At 39.3% G+C, this 17,825-nt stretch overlaps 1 protein-coding gene and 1 long non-coding RNA gene across 2 annotated transcripts in view; one reads left to right on the plus strand and one right to left on the minus strand.

Annotated features, from left to right (window-relative positions):
* The window catches only part of SLC30A7 (solute carrier family 30 member 7), a 99,043-nt gene that overhangs the window by 40,363 nt on the left and 40,855 nt on the right, over positions 1–17,825 (minus strand). The window lies entirely within an intron of this gene.
* Positions 1,177–17,516, plus strand: LOC120856791. Its single transcript, XR_005719484.1, has 4 exons — positions 1,177–1,187; positions 1,468–1,474; positions 9,633–9,644; positions 17,394–17,516. It is a non-coding gene; the product is annotated as an uncharacterized LOC120856791 (long non-coding RNA).

Raw genomic sequence — 17,825 nt, forward strand, 5'->3', positions numbered from 1 at the left:
GTTCCATTTATATATTCATGAGATCTCATGTTAGCAGCATATGTACTCACAAATGTTGTATCTTCCTGGTGAACTGACCTTTTTATCCCTATCATTTTCTTCTTTCTCTCTTGTGACAGTTTTGGTTGTCTGTTCTGGCTAATATTAAGTATGGCTACCACTGCTCTCTTTAGACTCCTGTTTGTATAAAGTATCTTTTCCTATTTTTTCACTTTTAGTCTCGTTGAGTCCTTATATCTATAGTGAATCTCTTGTAGGCGGAATAAAGATGAATATTGTTTTTTAAAAAAATCCATTCATTCAGCCAGTCAATTCAGCCTTTGAGTTGATGTTTAATCCCTTTACATATAAGGTAATTACTGCCATGAAAGGACTTAATACTATCACTTTGTTCAGTTTTCTATCTTTAGCTTTTTCATCTCTTTCCCCTCTTTGCTGTCTTCCCTTGTGTTTCACTGATTTTTTTGTAGTGATATGTTTTGATTTCCTTCTCATTTCCCTTTGCATATATTTTATAAATATTTCCTTTGTGGTTATCATTGCATGTGACAAGTTGCTTTTCTCTTTCTGCTTTCAAGATCCTTACTTTATATGTAACCTCTGACAGTTTGATTATGATGTGTCTCAGTGTGGGCTTCTTTATTTTTATACTTATCCTAGTTCAAGTTCTTTACATTTCTTGAGTTTCTATATCCACTTTTCTTCTCAGATGTGGGGAAGTTTCAGCCACAGTTTCTTTAAATAGGTATTCTGCCCCCTTTTTTCTTTACTTTCTGGGACCCACAATCCACAAAGCATATGTTATTCTGCTTATCTGTAAACCCTCCAGGATTCCTCCCCACCCCGTTTTTTTTGCTTCTTTTTTATGTTCTTCTGCCTCAATAGTTTTTGTAAGTCCTGCCTTCAAATTCACTGATTCTATCTTTTGCTGGTCACATCTGCTCCTGAGGCCCTCCAGTAAAATTTTTAATTTGTTTCTTCTTTTGTTTAGCTCTTGTCCATTTCGGTCTCTTTGATGATATTCCCATTTTGTTCATGCACCATTTTCCTGATTTTGTTTAGTGTCTACCTGTGCTTTTTAAAAATTATCTGAGCATCTTTATGACAGTAATTTTGAATTCTTTACCTGGCAATTCATATGTCTCCTTTTCTTGAATCTGGTTTCCGGATATCTAATTGTTTCCATGGTTGGCTGTTTCTTTATATGTCTTATTTTTTATTGTTGGGATTTCAGCATCTGAAGAATCAGTCAACTCTCCAAACTTTGTGGTCAGATTTCACGCAGGAAGGACTTTCTCTGCATAATTTGGCTGGAGATTCTGAATTCTCAAGTGTTTTCTGGTATGTGCCCTCTCTGAGCTTGCGCATGTAATCTCCTATTTCAAAAAGTAGCTGGCTCCTACTCGTGAGTTCCTCCTGGTATCCATCTGTAATACTGCTGCCTCCTGGACTTGTAGTAAGGCACAGTCCTGGGGTTCCACCTAGTGTCTGTCTGTGGTACTGTATCCCCATCCTCCCAGGCAGCTCAGTGGTAAATGCTTGCCCAGCAGATTGGGTTGGCTCCTTGGATAGGGAAGATCCCCTGGAAAAGGAAATAGCAACCCATTCCAGTATTCTTGCCTGGTAAATACCATAGACAGAGAGCCTGGTGGGCTACAGTCCATGGTGTCAGAGAGAGTCAGACATGATTTAACAACTGAATAGTATCAACAGCAACCTAAGCAGGCACCCATTTTGGTCAGTACTTGAATACAAGCAAGGCAAACCTCTCAGGCAACTCTGCTAAAAGTCAGTTTATATTAAACTCCTTTCCCTGCCCTGGAAGAATATGGGGATTGTGGCCTACTTCCCAAACAGTCTACCACATGCAAGAAAGTAGGAAGTGCCATGAATTTCCAATCAAGCTTCCATATGGTTAGATTTCATTAGCCTAGTGTGCAGAAACCTGCGCATGCGTGTGTGTGTGTGTGCTGTGCTTAGTCACTCAGTCATGTCCAACTTTTTGCAACTCCATGGACTGTAGCCTGTGGGGATGCAGAGAATTCCCTTACTAATGTACATTTGTATTCTTTCCAACCCAAGCACATAAAGCCACAAAGAATGGCCTTAAAAATAAATCTTTATAGATTTTTGCCAATTTATCTTTAGGATACATTCCCAGAAGTAGGATTGGTTAATCAAAGGTAAACATCCATTATGAAAGATGTTTGTTAAAGTTCTCTCCACAGAGATAGTACCACTCTCACTTCTATCAGCAATGTATCAGAATACTTATTTTACCTATGCCCGTGCCAAATATTATGCAAGTTTCTGAATAATTGTTCATCTTATTGAGAGAGAAGTGACATTACAGTGAAGTTTTAGTATACATTTCTTTTTTTATGAGTGAGGCTAAACTACTTTTACACATTTAAAAGTCATTTGTATTTCTTTTCCTTTGAACTAAATGAATTTTTTTTACTTTTGCTCATTTTTCTTTCAGGCTTTTAAATTTTTAAATTTAAGAGCTCTGTCTATATTAGGGAGATTAGTCCTTTATGATCTAAGTGGCAATTATTCCAGTTTATTATGCTTTTTGACCTCCCTCATGGTGCTCTTTTTTCTTTTCCAATGTAACTCAATTCATCAATCTCTTCTCTCACTGATTCTAGGTTTTGAGTCATAGCTATTCCCCTAACACCCTCATGCTGTAAAAGTAATTCAGACGTTGAGTTTGTGTTTTACTTTTAGAACTCCAATCCATTTGGATTTATCTGGTATAGAGTATGAAGTACCGTTCCAATTTGTCTTTTCTACATCATTATCCAGTTATTAAAAAAGAGCCCATCTTTCCCCCACTGACTCAAAATGCTGCCTTTATCCCTATAAAATGTCTATCTGCAGATAAATCTACTATAATTCTAATCTGCTCCATCTCACTATTTTAATTATAAGGACTTCATATCTTTTCCAAGGTTTTCTTGGCTATTTCTGCTGCTTCTTTGTTTTCCCTTATAAACTTTAAAATCAACTTTTATTACCTCCTCTCTAAAAAAAATTTTTTGACTTTTCAAAAATACCAAGTTGTTGTTGTTGCTGTTGTTCAGTCACCTAAGTTGTGTCCAACTCTCTGTGACCCCATGGACTGCAGCATGCCAGGCCTCCCTGTCCCTCACTACCTCCCAGAGTTTGCCCAAGTTTGTGTTCACTGCATTGGTGATGCCATCTAGCCATCCCATCTTCTGACACCCTCTTCTCCTTCTGCCCTCAATCTTTCCCAGCAACAGGGACTTTTCCAATGAGTCATTCACATCAGATGACCAAAATACTAGCGCTTCAGCTTCAGCATCATTCCTTCCAGTGAATATTCTGGATTGATCTCCCTTAAGATTGACTGAGTTGATCTTGCTATCCGAGGGACTTTCAGGAGTCTTTCAGCACCACAATTCGAAGGCATCGATTTTTTGGCATCTGCCTTCTTCACAGTCCAGCTCTCGCAACCACTGGGAAGACCATAGCCTTGACTATATGAACCTTTGTCAGCAGAGTGATGTTTCTCTGCTTTTTAATACACTGTCTAGGTTTGTCATCGCTTTCCTGCCAAGAAGCAATCATCTTCTGTTTTCATGGCTGCAGTCAGTGTCTGCAGTGATTTTGGAGCCCAAGAAGAGGAAATATCACTACTTACACCTTTTCCCTTTCTATCTGCCATGCAATAATGGGGCTGGATGCCATGATCTTAGTTTTTTTTAATATTTAGTCTTAAGCCAGCTCTTTCATTCTCCTCTCCTCCACCCTCATCAAGAGGATCTTTATTTCCTCTTAGCTTTCTGCCATTAGAGTGGTATTATCTGCATATCTGAGGTTGTTGATGATTCTCCTGCCTATCTTGATTTCAGCTTATAACTCATCCAGCCTGGTATTTCTCATGATGTGCTCAGCATATAGGTTGAACAAACAGTGACAGCAGACAGCCCTGTCGTACTCCTTTCTTGATCTTGAAACAATCAGTTCCATGCAGGAAACTGCTCTTCTTGACCCGCATACAGGTTTCCTCGGAGACAGGTAAGATGGTCTGGTATTCCCATCTCTCTAAGAGCTTTCCACAGTTTGTCATGATCCACTCAAACGCTTTAGCATAGTTGATGAAACAGAAATAGATGCTTTTCTGAAATTCCCTTGCTTTCTCTATAATCCAGCAAATGTTGGCAATTTGATCTCTGGTTCCTCTTCCTTTTCTAAACCCAGCTGGGACAACTGGAAGTTCTCGGTTCACATAATGCTGAAGCCTAGCATGCAAGATTTTAAGCATGACCTTACTAGCATGAGAGATGAGTGCTATTGCCTGATGGTTAGCACATTCTTTGGTACTACCCTTCTTGGAAACTGGTATGAGGATTGACCTTTTCCAGTCCTGTGGCCGCTGCTGGGTCTTCCAGATTTGCTGACATAATGAATGCAAAATCTTGATAGCATCATCCTTTAAAGATCTGAATAATTCTGCTGGAATTTTATTGCATCCCCTAGCTTTATTAACAGTAGTGTTTCTTACAGCCCACCTACTTTGTGCTCCAGAGTGTCTGACTCAGGAAGACTAACCACACCATTGTAGCAATCTGGCTCATTAAGATCTTTTTTATACAGTTCTCCATGTATTCTTTCCATCTCTTCTTGCTCTCGTCAGCTAGGTCTCTACCATTTTTATCCTTTATTTTGCCCATCTTTGGGTGGAATGCTCCCTTGATATTTCCAATTTTCCTGAAGATATCTCAAGTCTTTCTCCTTTTGTTGTTTTCTTCTATTATTAAGCACCATTCATTGAAGGCCTTCTTGTCTCTTCTGGTTATTTTTTGGAACTCTGCATTTAATCTGTTGGTATTTCTATTAGAATAGTTTAAAATTTATAAATAACATAAGAATTAACATGTTCATAATGTTGCCTCTTCAAAAACACCATAACTGAACAAAAAAAGATTCTGAAGGTCTACCTTGGTGTTTTTCAGAAGTGTTTAAAATTTTTCTTCTACAAGCTTTATACATTTTATCTCTAGATTGTCTTTGTTATTGCTACTGAAAAGGTGTCTTCTCTTTAACTGTATCATTCAACTGGATTTTGCTTATATATATATATATCCCTGGGTTGGAAAGATCTTCCAGAGTAGGATACGGCAACCCACTCCAGTATTCTTGCCTGGAAAAGTCCATGGACAGTGGATAGTTATATATGACTGAGCACACACCAAGTGTACTAATTTGTACATTAATTTTGTATCTGTAACTTTACTAAACTGTCCATTTTTCCACTGATTCTTAGGAGGTTTAAATAAATGTATTTTACGTAAAAGAATAATCTCTTCTTCCTAGTTTTTCAGGCTCAAATACTTTCTCTTATCTAATGTTATTGGTTTATGATCATTAACACATTATCATACTTGCTCTATTCCGTCTAGTATTTCTAAGACTGTCTACCAGCCTTTCTTAATTAGGATTTCTCCTCTGAACCACTGAACACACAAAATGATTTGAGTGACTATTCTCAATTCCATCAAGTGTAGTACAAGGCTTCCCTGGTGGCTCAGTGGTAAAGCATCTGCCTGCAATGCAGGAGACATGGGTTTGATCCCTGGGTCAGGAAGATCCCCTAGAGAAGGAAATGGCAACCCACTCCAGTATTCTTGCCTGAGAAATCTCATAGACAGAGGAGCCTGCTGAGCTACAGTCTATGGGATCACCAAAAGTCCAACATGACTTAGCAACTAATGACAACATACTTCATATCCAGTACTTTCCTAGATGTGTAGGTGAAAAGTTAATAATAATTACATACAAATGGATACTTCAGGGCATTAGGGAATTCTCTGCAAAAATGCTGCATGAGAAAAGCTGTTAGATCAATCAGTATTTATAAATGCTCTATTGGTTTTACATATAATTAAAAAATACAATTACTATGCATTAATATTCCCATATGTTCGATTTTACAAAATGGATACTTTTTACTTGGGGAACTGTTTACCTTTATCTTAGCCTCCAAAAGTATGGTTCACAAATTATAACCACTTGAAAGACAAACCGCAAAGGAAATTGTTAGGCAACACCCAAAACCATTCTTGAAAAAAAAAATCTGTAATTTCTCATATATATTAAACTATTTGAGGATATGGTAGATACTTACCTGCTTTAAAAAAATGCTTATTAAATTTAATATAGGCTACAAATAATTACCTATTTGACCACAAGATCAACAAGCTTTATCAAAATTAGTATCTGATCCAAATCCTGTATTCATGTACAATGATAATCATCTAGCTAATCATTCAGAATTTTGAATTTATAAATTTAATTCATTATTGCATAATCTTTCCATTGCAGACCTCAATTTATGCCATTACTTGTCATTTCTAAGGCCTATACCTCAGTTTGCTTCTAAAAGTTGGGCTATTTTTTCTTCTATATAATAAATAAACATATTATTTGAAATACTTTTGCATCTAACAAAAAGACAATTTATTTTATTAAATAAGCTTTTCTTTGTATTTACAAATGATTACAGTGAAAGTCACAGAGCACCACGAGATAATAACTTTTGTTAATTGCAGAAAAATGATTTTGAGAAAAAAAATAAAAAAACAAAAAACTCCAGCAAGGCTTCAAAAATACCACACCAGTAACCAAGCTTTTTTCTGCATCCTGTTTATATATTTTTTCCCATAATGCACAGGTACCCCTTTTAGTTAAGTGAATCAAGCATAAAGCTACAGATTTATGTAGCCTTTAAATTAACATGGTTCTCTTGGCTAATGGAACTATAGAGAATTTTTTTTTCTTATTCTTTTTTATATTTTTACCAAGTTTATCAACATAACTACTTTCAAAATTTTAAAAAACTACTTCTGAACATGTGATTTCCATTAAATCATCGGTCTCTCCTCTGAACAGGCATAGCATGTTGCTACTCTACCTGAAAACTGGGTATCGCCTGAGGAAAATCTTCCCCACAGCATTTTCTCTTCCATACCTCCTGCACTACCGAGGCTTGTGGGGAGGTAAATGTCCTCCTCACTTATCACTACAACTGTTCCTCCTAAACCCCCCATCACAGTTCCTTTAAGGCCCACACCATCAGATTATTCCACCCTTTCTCATTCTCTCTTAGCGTGTGTGCTCAGCTGTGTCCAACTCTTTACAACCCTCTTTGCAGGCTCCTCTGTCCATGGAATTCTCCAGGCAAGAATACTACAATAGGTAGCCATTCCCTTCTCCAGGGGATATTCCCAACCCAGGAATTGAACCCAGGTCTCCTGCACTTCAGGCAAATACCTTACCATCTGAGCCACCAGGGAACCCCTACCCTCGACCCATCCTAATTAATAGAGATACAATTCTTTATAGCTTTCCTTCAGACATTCAAGAGTTTAGCAACAGGATTATTCTCTTTCCACCTCTATCCTTTTCATTACTCTATTAAATATCCATGTGAACAATGCATTCCAACATTTGGCTTTATATGATGATCCTTTGCTGAATCCACCCCTAAGATCAGACCTAGATCTTAAGATCTCAGTTTCAAGCATCTCACAAACCTTCCTACTTCTGGATTTCTTCCCCTAATCCATCCTCCCATCCAGTCCACTCCTATCACTTTTACCTTAAGAATCTATTATTACCTTTAAACCTTAAGTTTCCCACCCTGCCTTGCTCCTTTCTCACTCTGTCAGTACTCATCCAACAAAACCCAAAACCTTTTAAATCCAATTCTCTGCCTACGATTTACTTTTTACCCAGTAGCTAAACAAGAGTGGGCGAGGGGTGGGGAATACACCTGCTGGTTGTTTTCACTTTAAATTCATGACCACAAATCTCACAGTGAGATTTAGTGATCTCACAGTGAGACTTTAGTGTTGCCAGCAGTCACACTGCTCTGCTCCCCTTTACAGTAAAGAGCTTTGAAAAGCAGTTGACTACAGTTATACAGATACAGATATACAGTTATACAGATAACTACTACAGTTATCTCTGTTTCTTCTCTGCCAAGCTCTCTTAAAGCTACTCTGATCAGGCTTTCATTGTCATCACTCTTCTGGGCATCTTATCTAAGTTATCAATTATCAGCCCCACAGCATTTAACAAGGTTAATCATTCCCTCTTGTTTACAACACTTTCTTTACATGGCTCCTAAGCAAGGCATGCTCATGACTTTCTTCCCGCCTCACTGGCCACTCCACTTTACTCTCCTCTGCTGGAGTTGCTTCCTGTTCCCCATCTCCCCTACGGCTCAGTCTCAGGCTTCTTCTATCTATACTCATTCTCTGGGCAAACTCATCCAATCTCATGGCTTTAAATACCATACATAAACGGAGGACACCCAAATTTCTATCTTCTACCTCACCTCTTTCTCCAAACTCTAGATATACCTACCTGCCACCCCGATGCTGGAAAAGACTGAAGGCAGGAGGAGAAGGGGACGACAGAGGATGAGATGGTAGGATGGCATCACCAACTCAATGGACATGAATTTGAGCAAACTCCAGGAGCTGGTGACGGACAGGGAAGCCTGGCATGCTGCAGTCCACGGGGTCACAAAGAGTCGGACACAACTGAGGACTGAACTGAACTGAACTGAACCTGCCACTCTCTACCCTGCTCACTGCCCTCCCCTGTCACCGTTCCTCACATGCCAGCCCTGCTCCCATCTCAGTGTGTTTACTTCAAGTTCCCTCTATCTGGAATGTCCTTCTGACTAGTTGCAAGTTCCTCTCCTACAGTATTAAGGTCTCTGCTCAAATGTCACCTCATGCAGACTTTCCAAGTCCTTCTAAAATATAGCCTCTTCACCTACTTCACAGAATTTATCATCATGTGACATTACATTATCTACCTGCATGTTCATCTGTTTTATTGACTCTACCCTCCTTACAACGTAAGCTCCACTTCAGTTCAGTTCAGTTCAGTCGCTCAGTCGTGTCCGGCTCTTTGCGACCCCATGAATCACAGCACACCAGGCCTCCCTGTCCATTACCATCTCCCGGAGTTCACTCAGACTCACGTCCATCGAGTCAGTGATGCCATCCAGCCATCTCATCCTCTGTCATCCCCTTCTCCTCCGGCTCCCAATCCCTCCCAGCGTCAGAGTCTTTTCCAGTAAGTCAACTCTTCGCATGAGGTGCCCAAAGTACTGGAGTTTTAGCATCATTCCTGCCAAAGAAATCTCAGGGCTGATCTCTTTTAGAATGGACTGGTTGGATCTCCTTGCAGTCCAAGGGACTCTCAAGAGTCTTCTCCAACACCACAGTTCAAAAGCATCAATTCTTCAGCGCTCAGCTTTCTTCACAGTCCAACTCTCACGTCCATACATGACCACTAAGGTAAAGTATCTGCTACATTGTTTACCAACTAGCACAGAGTGGGCACTAAAACATTTGTCAAATCATTTAAAGATAGGGTAAAGCTGTCTGCTTTATCTCCAAGTGGTGGGATTAAGAAGATATTTCAATAGACAAGTTGTACATTTCAGTAACATACGAGTTTTTTACAATCAACATGTATTACTTTTGCTGACAGAAGAAAAGAACAAGTAAAAGAATAACAAAATGAAAAAGAATCAAATTATATGAATTTGAGACTATGTATTTTTGTAAACTACTGAGAAAAAGTTTTATAAACAGGTCCCTAAGGCTTACACAAGGACACATAGGTTTTATAGGTTCATCTTGAAAGCCAACTGTAGTTGATTGGTTGTGGCTGCCTGAAGAAGTACTCCCTGAAGCTAAACTGGGTTCAGCAGAAAAGATGGTGCCTTTCCAGGAAAATGGAAGTGGTAGGAATTGTGGTATTCATGCCACATAAATGGCACTCCATGACTTTATATGTGAACTACTGGGTTGGCCAAAAAGTTCATTCAGGAAAAACTTCAAATGAACTTTTTGGCCAACCCGGTATTTCCAATCTTTTATATTCAGCTGAGTGCTCCCAAGAATTCCGTACTTTTACTTGCATCACCTACCTGAGATCTCCATATAAATGTCTAACGAGAGATCTCAAATCAAGCAACAATCAAAACAGAACTTCTGATCAGCAATGCCTTTGAAACAGATAAACTCTTCCTCTAGTTTTCCCTCTTTATCAGTAGAGGCACCTTCATTCACTCAGTTGTTCACATAAAAACTCTAGGAAGTATCCTTAACTTCCCCTCTCACTCAACCCTTCACCTAAACATTTGTATCTATGAGCAAATCTTATCAGCTCTAGGCCCAAAGCATTTTCTAACTTTAGCTAGTCTTTCCAACTCCTCAATTATCAGTAGCTTAGACCAAGAAACACAGGCCTCTTATTTGTTCCACTATAACAGCTTTCTAGCCAATCTGCCTAGGTGCCCTCTTTCCCCCCTTTAATCCTATTATCTTCACAGCAGCCAAAATACATTTTTTCAAAATCATTTTTAATGATACAAATCAAATAATGTCACCCCTTATGGTTTCCTCCTCTACCTGAAATAAAAATCCAAACTCCTAACCCTGGCTCATTTTCCCAGGCCTGTCTCCCCAACTTTATTTCTTTTTTTTTTTTCCCCAACTTTATTTCAAAGCACTCTCCCCTCACTCCCTATGCTTCTGCCATACCGACTTCCTTTCAGTGCTAACATTCTTTTCACTACAGGGCTTTTACTCTAGATGTTCCTTAGGCTAGGGTGCCCTCTTAGACATTTTGACTCAAAACCCTCCCTCTTCAGAAGTCTTCCCTTATGACTCAAACTAAAGTGGTATCTCGAGGGGGCAGTCCTGAGATGGTGGAGAAACAGGACAGGGAGACCACTTTCTCCCCCAACAAATTCACCAAAAGATCATTTGAATGCTGAGCAACTACCACAAAACAACTTCTGAACACTGGCAGAGGACACCAGGCACCCAGAAAGGCAGCCCATTCTCTTCAAAAGGAGGTAGGACAAAATATAAAAGACAAAAGGAGAGACACAAGAGTTAGGGACAGAGACCCGTCCCGGGGAGGGAGTCGTGAAGGAGGAGAAGTTTCCAAACATCAGGAAACCCTCTCACCAGCAGATCTGTTGGGGGAGTTTTGGAATCTCAGAGGGCATCATAACTGGGAAGAAAAAAAAACACAGAATACGTGCCTAACTGCAACTCCCAATGGAGAAGTAGCCCAGACACTCGTGTTTGCCACCAGCAAGTGGGGCTGAACAGGGAGGCAATGGTTGCAATGCTTAGGGTAAGGACTGGGCCTGAATGCCCTGAGGACAATCTGAGGGTGCTAACAGGAGAGAGCAACCCAAACGTGGGATAGCCAGAGAGAGAGAGAGAAAAAGAGAGAGAACTTTCCCACGAAAAGCTCTAACCTAAGGCACAGCCTGACCTACTCACAGAACAAAGGATTGAGAGAATACCAAAGAAGAGCTAGCTGGCTGCAGACCAGCCCACCCTCCTGCTGGAGACAGAGAGGCAGGTGGGCAACAGCCAGAGCCAGTGGATGAGGGGCAATCTCGGCCCCAGAGATGGCATCCTCCACCAAACTGTAAGCAGACTCCCAGTTGCTAACTAAGTCTTCCTGGGATCTTGGAGGGTTGACCTCTGCCAGGAGGGGCGCAGCCAGAGATCAGCGCCCCAGAGGAAACACAGGGCACACCTGAGATGGCACTCTTATGGTGAACCCGGGAAACTGAGCAGCCAGGACCGGGGAGGTGATTAAGAAGCACAGCCCACCTGGGACAGTGCGCTCACCAAGCACCTGGTCGCCTGAGCTGCTCCGACCTGGGAAGGGTACAAAACGCACACCTAACCAAGTCTGTGCCTTTGTGGAGTACCCAAGAATCTGAACCTGAGCAGCTTAGATCCAGGAAGTGCATGAAACCTAGGGCCAGCTTTGGACAGTTCCCCTGCAGAGCAACCTGGAGCCTGAGCAGTGTAGACCAGGAAAGCACACAAGACATGAGCTGGCGCAAACCCAATGTGGTCCATACACTGTGAGCACTTCCCCCACACGCCAGTGATATTTGTAGTGTTCCTCCATCCCCAGAGCACAACTGAATAAGTGAGCTTAAATAAGTGACCACTTTTGCCCCATTGTGTCAGGATGGAAATTAGACACTGAAGAGCTTGCAAACAGAGAAAGAAGAGGGAACTGCTCTGGAAGTGACAGGTGCAACAGATTAAAAGCCTGTAGTTAGCACTGACTAAGCATTGGAAGGGGCCTATAGACCTTGAGAAGAAGTATAAGCTGGAACAAGGAACTATCTAAAACTGAACTGACCCCACACTGCCTACAACAGCTCCAGAGAACTCTCTAGATGTATTTTTACTACTATCATTTTTTAATTTTTTTTTTAAATTTTTAAGTTTTAAGTGCTTCTTCCAGCCCAGCATTTCTCATGATGTGCTCTGCATATAAGTTATAAGCAGGGTGACAATATACAGCCTTGATGTACTCCTTTTCCTATTTGGAACCAGTCTGTTGTTCCCCGTCCATTTCTAACTGTTGCTTCCTGACCTGCATACAGATTTCTCAAGAGGCAGGTCAGGTGGTCTGGTACCTATCTCTTTCAGAATTCTCCACAGGTTATTGTGATCCACACAGTCAAAGGCTTTGGCATAGTCAATAAAGCAGAAATAGACGTTTTTCTGGAACTCTCTTTCTTTTTCCATGATCCAGTGGATGTTGGCAATTTGATCTCTGGTTCCTCTGCCTTTTCGAAAACCAGCTTGAACATCTGGAAGTTCACGATTCACATATTGCTGAAGCCTGGCTTGGAGAATTTTGAGCATTACTTTACTAGCATGTGAGATGAGTGCAATTGTGCGGTAGTTTGAGCATTCTTTGGCATTGCCTTTCTTTGGGATTGGAATGAAAACTGACCTTTTCTAGTCCTGGGGCCACTGCTGAGTTTTCCAAATTTGCTGGCATATTGAGTGCAGCACTTTCACAGCATCATCTGTCAGGATTTGAAACAGCTCAACTGGAATTCCATCACCTCCACTAGCCATACCTGCACTGAAACCGAGCTGCACCCAAGAGCCAACAAGTTTCAGACTAAGACATACCATGCTAATTCTCCAGCAATGCAGAAACGTGGCCCTGAGCATTAAAATACCAGCTGCCCAAAGTCACACCAAAACCACAGACACCTCAAAATTCACTACTGGACACTTCATTGCACTCCAGAGAGAAGAGATCCAGCTCCCCCAACCAGAACACTAATACAAGCTTCCCTAACCAGGAAACCTTGTCAAGCCACTAGTCCAACCACGAAGCAACCTCCACAATAAAGAGAAAGCACAAACTTCCAGCATACAGAAAGGCCACCCCAAACACAGCAATCTAAACAAGATGAAAAGGCAGAGAAATATTCAGCAGGTAAAGGAACATGATAAATGCCCACCAAACCAAACAAAAGAAGAGGAGATAGGGAGTCTACCTGAAAAAGAATTCAGAATAATGATAATAAAGATGTTCCAAAATCTTGAAAACAAAATGGAGTTACAGGTAAATAGAGAAAAGAATTGAGAAGATGCAAGAAATGTTTAACAAGGACCTAGAAGAAATACAAAAGAGTCAATCAATAATGAATAATGCAATAACTGAGATCAAAGGCACCCTGGAGGGAACCAACAATAGAATAATTGAGGCAGAAGATAGGATAAGTGAGGTGGAAGGTAGAATGGTGGAAATAAATGAAGCAGAGAGGAAAAAAGAAAAAAGAATTAAAAGAAATGAGGACAACTCAAGAGCCCTCTGGGACAACGTTTTAAATGCCCCAACATCCGAATCACAGGAGTCCCAGAAGAAGACAAAAAGAAAGGCCATAGAAAATATTTGAGGAGATAATAGTTGAAAACTGCCCTAAACTGGGGAAGGAAATAGCCTCCCAAATCCAAGAAACCGAGAGTCCCAAACAGGATAAACCCAAGGCAAAACAGCCCAAAACACATATTAATCAAATTAACAAAGATCAAACACAAAGAGCAAATATTAAAAGCAGCAAGGGAAAAGCAACAACACACAAGGGGATTCCCATAATGATAACAGCTGATCTTTCAATAGAAACTCTTCAGGCCAGAAGGGAATGGCAGGACATACTTAAAATGATTAAAGAGAAAAACCTACAACAAATATGAAAGAGAAATCAAAAGCTTTACCGACAAGCAAAAGCTGAGAGAATTCAGCACCACCAAACCAGCTCTTCAACAAACGCTAAAGGATAATCTCTAGATGGGAAACACAGAAAAGGTTTATAAACTCAAATCCGAAACAACAAAGTAAATGGTTGGATCATACTTATCAATAATTACCTTAAACATAAATGGGTTGAATGCCCCAACCAAAGGACAAAGACTGGCTGAATGGATACAAAAACAAGACCCCTATATACGCTGTCTACACAAGACCCACCTCAAAACAAGGGACACATACAAACTGAAAGTGAAGGGCTTAAAATAGATATTTCACGCAAATGAAGACCAAAAGAAAGCAGGAGTAGCAATACTCATATCAGATAAAATAGACTTTGAAATAAAGGCCGTGAAAAGAAAGAAGGACACTACATAACGATCAAAGGATCAATCCAAGAAGATAACAATTATAAATATATATGCACCCAACATAGGAACACCACAATATGGAAGGCAAATGCTAACAAGGGAAAATTAACAGTAACACAACAGTAGTGGGAGACTTTAATACCCCACTCACACCTATGGATAGATCAACCAAACAGAAAATTAGCAAGGAAACACAAACTTTAAATGGTACAATGGACCACTTAGACCTAATTGATATCTATATGACATTTCACCCCAAAACAATTAATTTCACCTTTTTCTCAAATGCGCATGAAACATTCTCCAGGATAGATCACATCCTGGACCATAAATCCAGCCTTGATAAATTCGAAAAAACTGAAATCATTTCAAGCATCTGTTCTGATCACAATGTGGTAAGATTAGATGTCAACTACAGGAAAAAAATGATTAAAAATACAAACATATGGAGGCTAAACAACATGCTTCTGAATAACCAACAAATCACAGAAGAAATCAAAAAAGAAATCAAAATATGCATAGAAACAAATGAAAATGAAAAAACAACAACCCAAAACCTATTGGATTCAGTAAAAGCAGTGCTAAGGGGAAGGTCCATAGCAATACAAGCTTACCTCAAGAAACAAGAGAAAAATCAAATAAACAACCTAACTTTACACCTGAAGCAACTAGAAAAAGAAGAAATGAAGAACCCCAGGGTTAGTAGAAGGAAAGAAATTATAAAAATTAGGGCAGAAATAAATTAAAAAGAAACAAAGGAGACTATAGCAAAAATCAACAAAACTAAAAGCTGGTTCTTTGAGAAGATAAATAAAATAGAAAAACCATTAGCCTGACTCATCAAGAAAAAAAGGGAGAAGAATCAAATCCACAAAATTAGACATGAAAATGGAGAAATCACAACAGATAACACAGAAATACAAAGGATCATAAGAGACTCCTATCAGCAACTATATGCCAATAAAATGGACAACTTGGAAGAAATGGACGAATTGTTAGAAAAGCATAACTTTCCAAAACTAAACCAGGAAAAAATAGAAAATCTTAACAGACCCATCATGAGCACAGAAACTGAAACTGTAATCAAAAATCTTCCAACAAACAAAAGCCCAGGACCAGATGGCTTCATAGGTGAATTCTACCAAAATTTAGAGAAGAGCTAACACCTATCCTACTCAAACTCTTCCAGAAAATTGAAGAGGAAGGTAAACTGCCAAACTCATTCTGTGAGGCCACCATCACCATAATACCAAAACCAGATAAAGATGACACAAGAAAAGAAAACTACAGGCCAATATCACTGATGAACACAGATGAAAAAAATCCTCAACAAAATTCTAGCAAACAGAATCCAACAACATATTAAAAAGATCATACATCATGATCAAGTGGGCTTTATTCCAGGGATGCAAGGATTCTTCAATATTCACAAATCAATCAATGTGATATACTACATTAACAAACTGAAAGATAAAAACATATGATTATATCAACAGATGCAGAGAAAGCCTTTGACAAAATTCAACATCCATTTATGATAAAAATCCTCCAGAAAGCAAGAATAGAAGGAACATACTTCAACATAATAAAAGCCACATATGATAAACCCACAGGAAACATTATCCTCAATAGTGGAAAAAATGAAAGTATTTCCCCTAAAGTCAGGAACAAGACAAGGGTGCCGACTCTCACCACTACTATTCAACAGTTTTGGAAGTCTTAGCCACAGCAATCAGAGAAGAAAAAGGAATGCAAGGAATCCAGATTGGAAAAGAAGTAAGACTCTCACTGCAGATGACATGATCCTCTACATAGAAAACCCTAAAGACACCACCAGAAAATCACTAGAGCTAATCAATGAATACAGTAAAGTTGCAGGATATAAAATTAACACACAGAAATCCCTTGCACGCCTATACACTAACAATGAGAAAACAAAAAAAGAAATTAAGGAAACAATTCCATTCACCACTGCAATGAAAAAAATAAAATACTTAGGAATAAATCTACCTAAAGAAACAAAAGACCTAAATATAGAAAACTATAAAACACTGATGAAAGAAATCAAAGATGACATAAATAGACAGAGAAATATACCATGTTCATGGACCGGAAGACTCAATATAGTGAAAATGAGTATACTACCCCAAAGCAATCTATAGATTCAATGCAATCCCTATTAAGCTACCAACAGTATTTTTCAGAGAACTAGAACCAATAATTTCACAATTTGTATAGAAATACACAAAGCCTCGAACAGCCAAAGCAATCTTGAGAAAGAAGAATGGAACTGGAGAAATCAAACTGATTGATTTCAGACTATAATACAAAGCTACAGTCATCAAGACAGTATGATACTGGCACAAAGACAGAAATATAGATCAATGAAACAAGACAGAAAGTCCAGAGATAAATCCACGCACCTATGGACACCTTATCTTTGACAAAGGAGGCAAGAATATACAATGGAGAAAAGACAATCTCTTTAACAAGTGGTGCTGGGAAAACTGGTCAACCACTTGTAAAAGAATGAAACTAGAACAGTTTCTAACACCATACACAAAAATAAACTCAAAATGGATTAAAGATCTAAATGTAAGACCAGAAACTATCAAACTCCTAGAGGAGAACATAGGCAAAACACTCTCTGACATAAATAACAGCAGGATCCTCTATGACCCACCTCCCAGAGTAATGGAAATAAAAGCAAAAATAAACAAATGGGACCTAATTAAACTTAAAAGCTTTTGCACAACGAAGGCAACTATAAGCAAGGTGAAAAGACAGCCTTCAGAATGGGAGAAAATAATAGCAAACGAAGCAACTGATAAAGAATTAATCTCAAAAATATACAAGCAGCTCATGAAGCTCAATTCCAAAAAATTAAACGACCCAATGAAAATATGGGCCAAAGAACGAAACACATTTCTCCAAAGAAGACATACAGATGGTTAACAAACACATGAAAAGATGTTCAACATCACTCATTATCATAGAAATACAAATCAAAACCACAATGAGGTACCATCTCACCCTGGTCAGAATGGCTGCTATCAAAAAGTCTACAAACAATAAATGCTGGAGAGGGTGTGGAGAAAAGGGAACCCTCTTACACTGTTGGTAGAAATGCAAACTAGTACAGTCACTATGGAGAACAGTGTGGAGATTACTTAAAAAACTGGAAATAGAACTGCCATATGACCCAGCAATCCCACTGCTGGGCATACACACCGAAGAAACCAGAACTGAAAGAGGCATGTGTACCCCAACGTTCACTGTTTACAACAGCTAGGACATGGA

The sequence above is a fragment of the Oryx dammah genome, unplaced genomic scaffold, assembly GCF_014754425.2.
Source record: "Oryx dammah isolate SB20612 unplaced genomic scaffold, SCBI_Odam_1.1 HiC_scaffold_28, whole genome shotgun sequence".
In the NCBI taxonomy this organism is placed as follows: Eukaryota; Metazoa; Chordata; class Mammalia; order Artiodactyla; family Bovidae; genus Oryx; species Oryx dammah.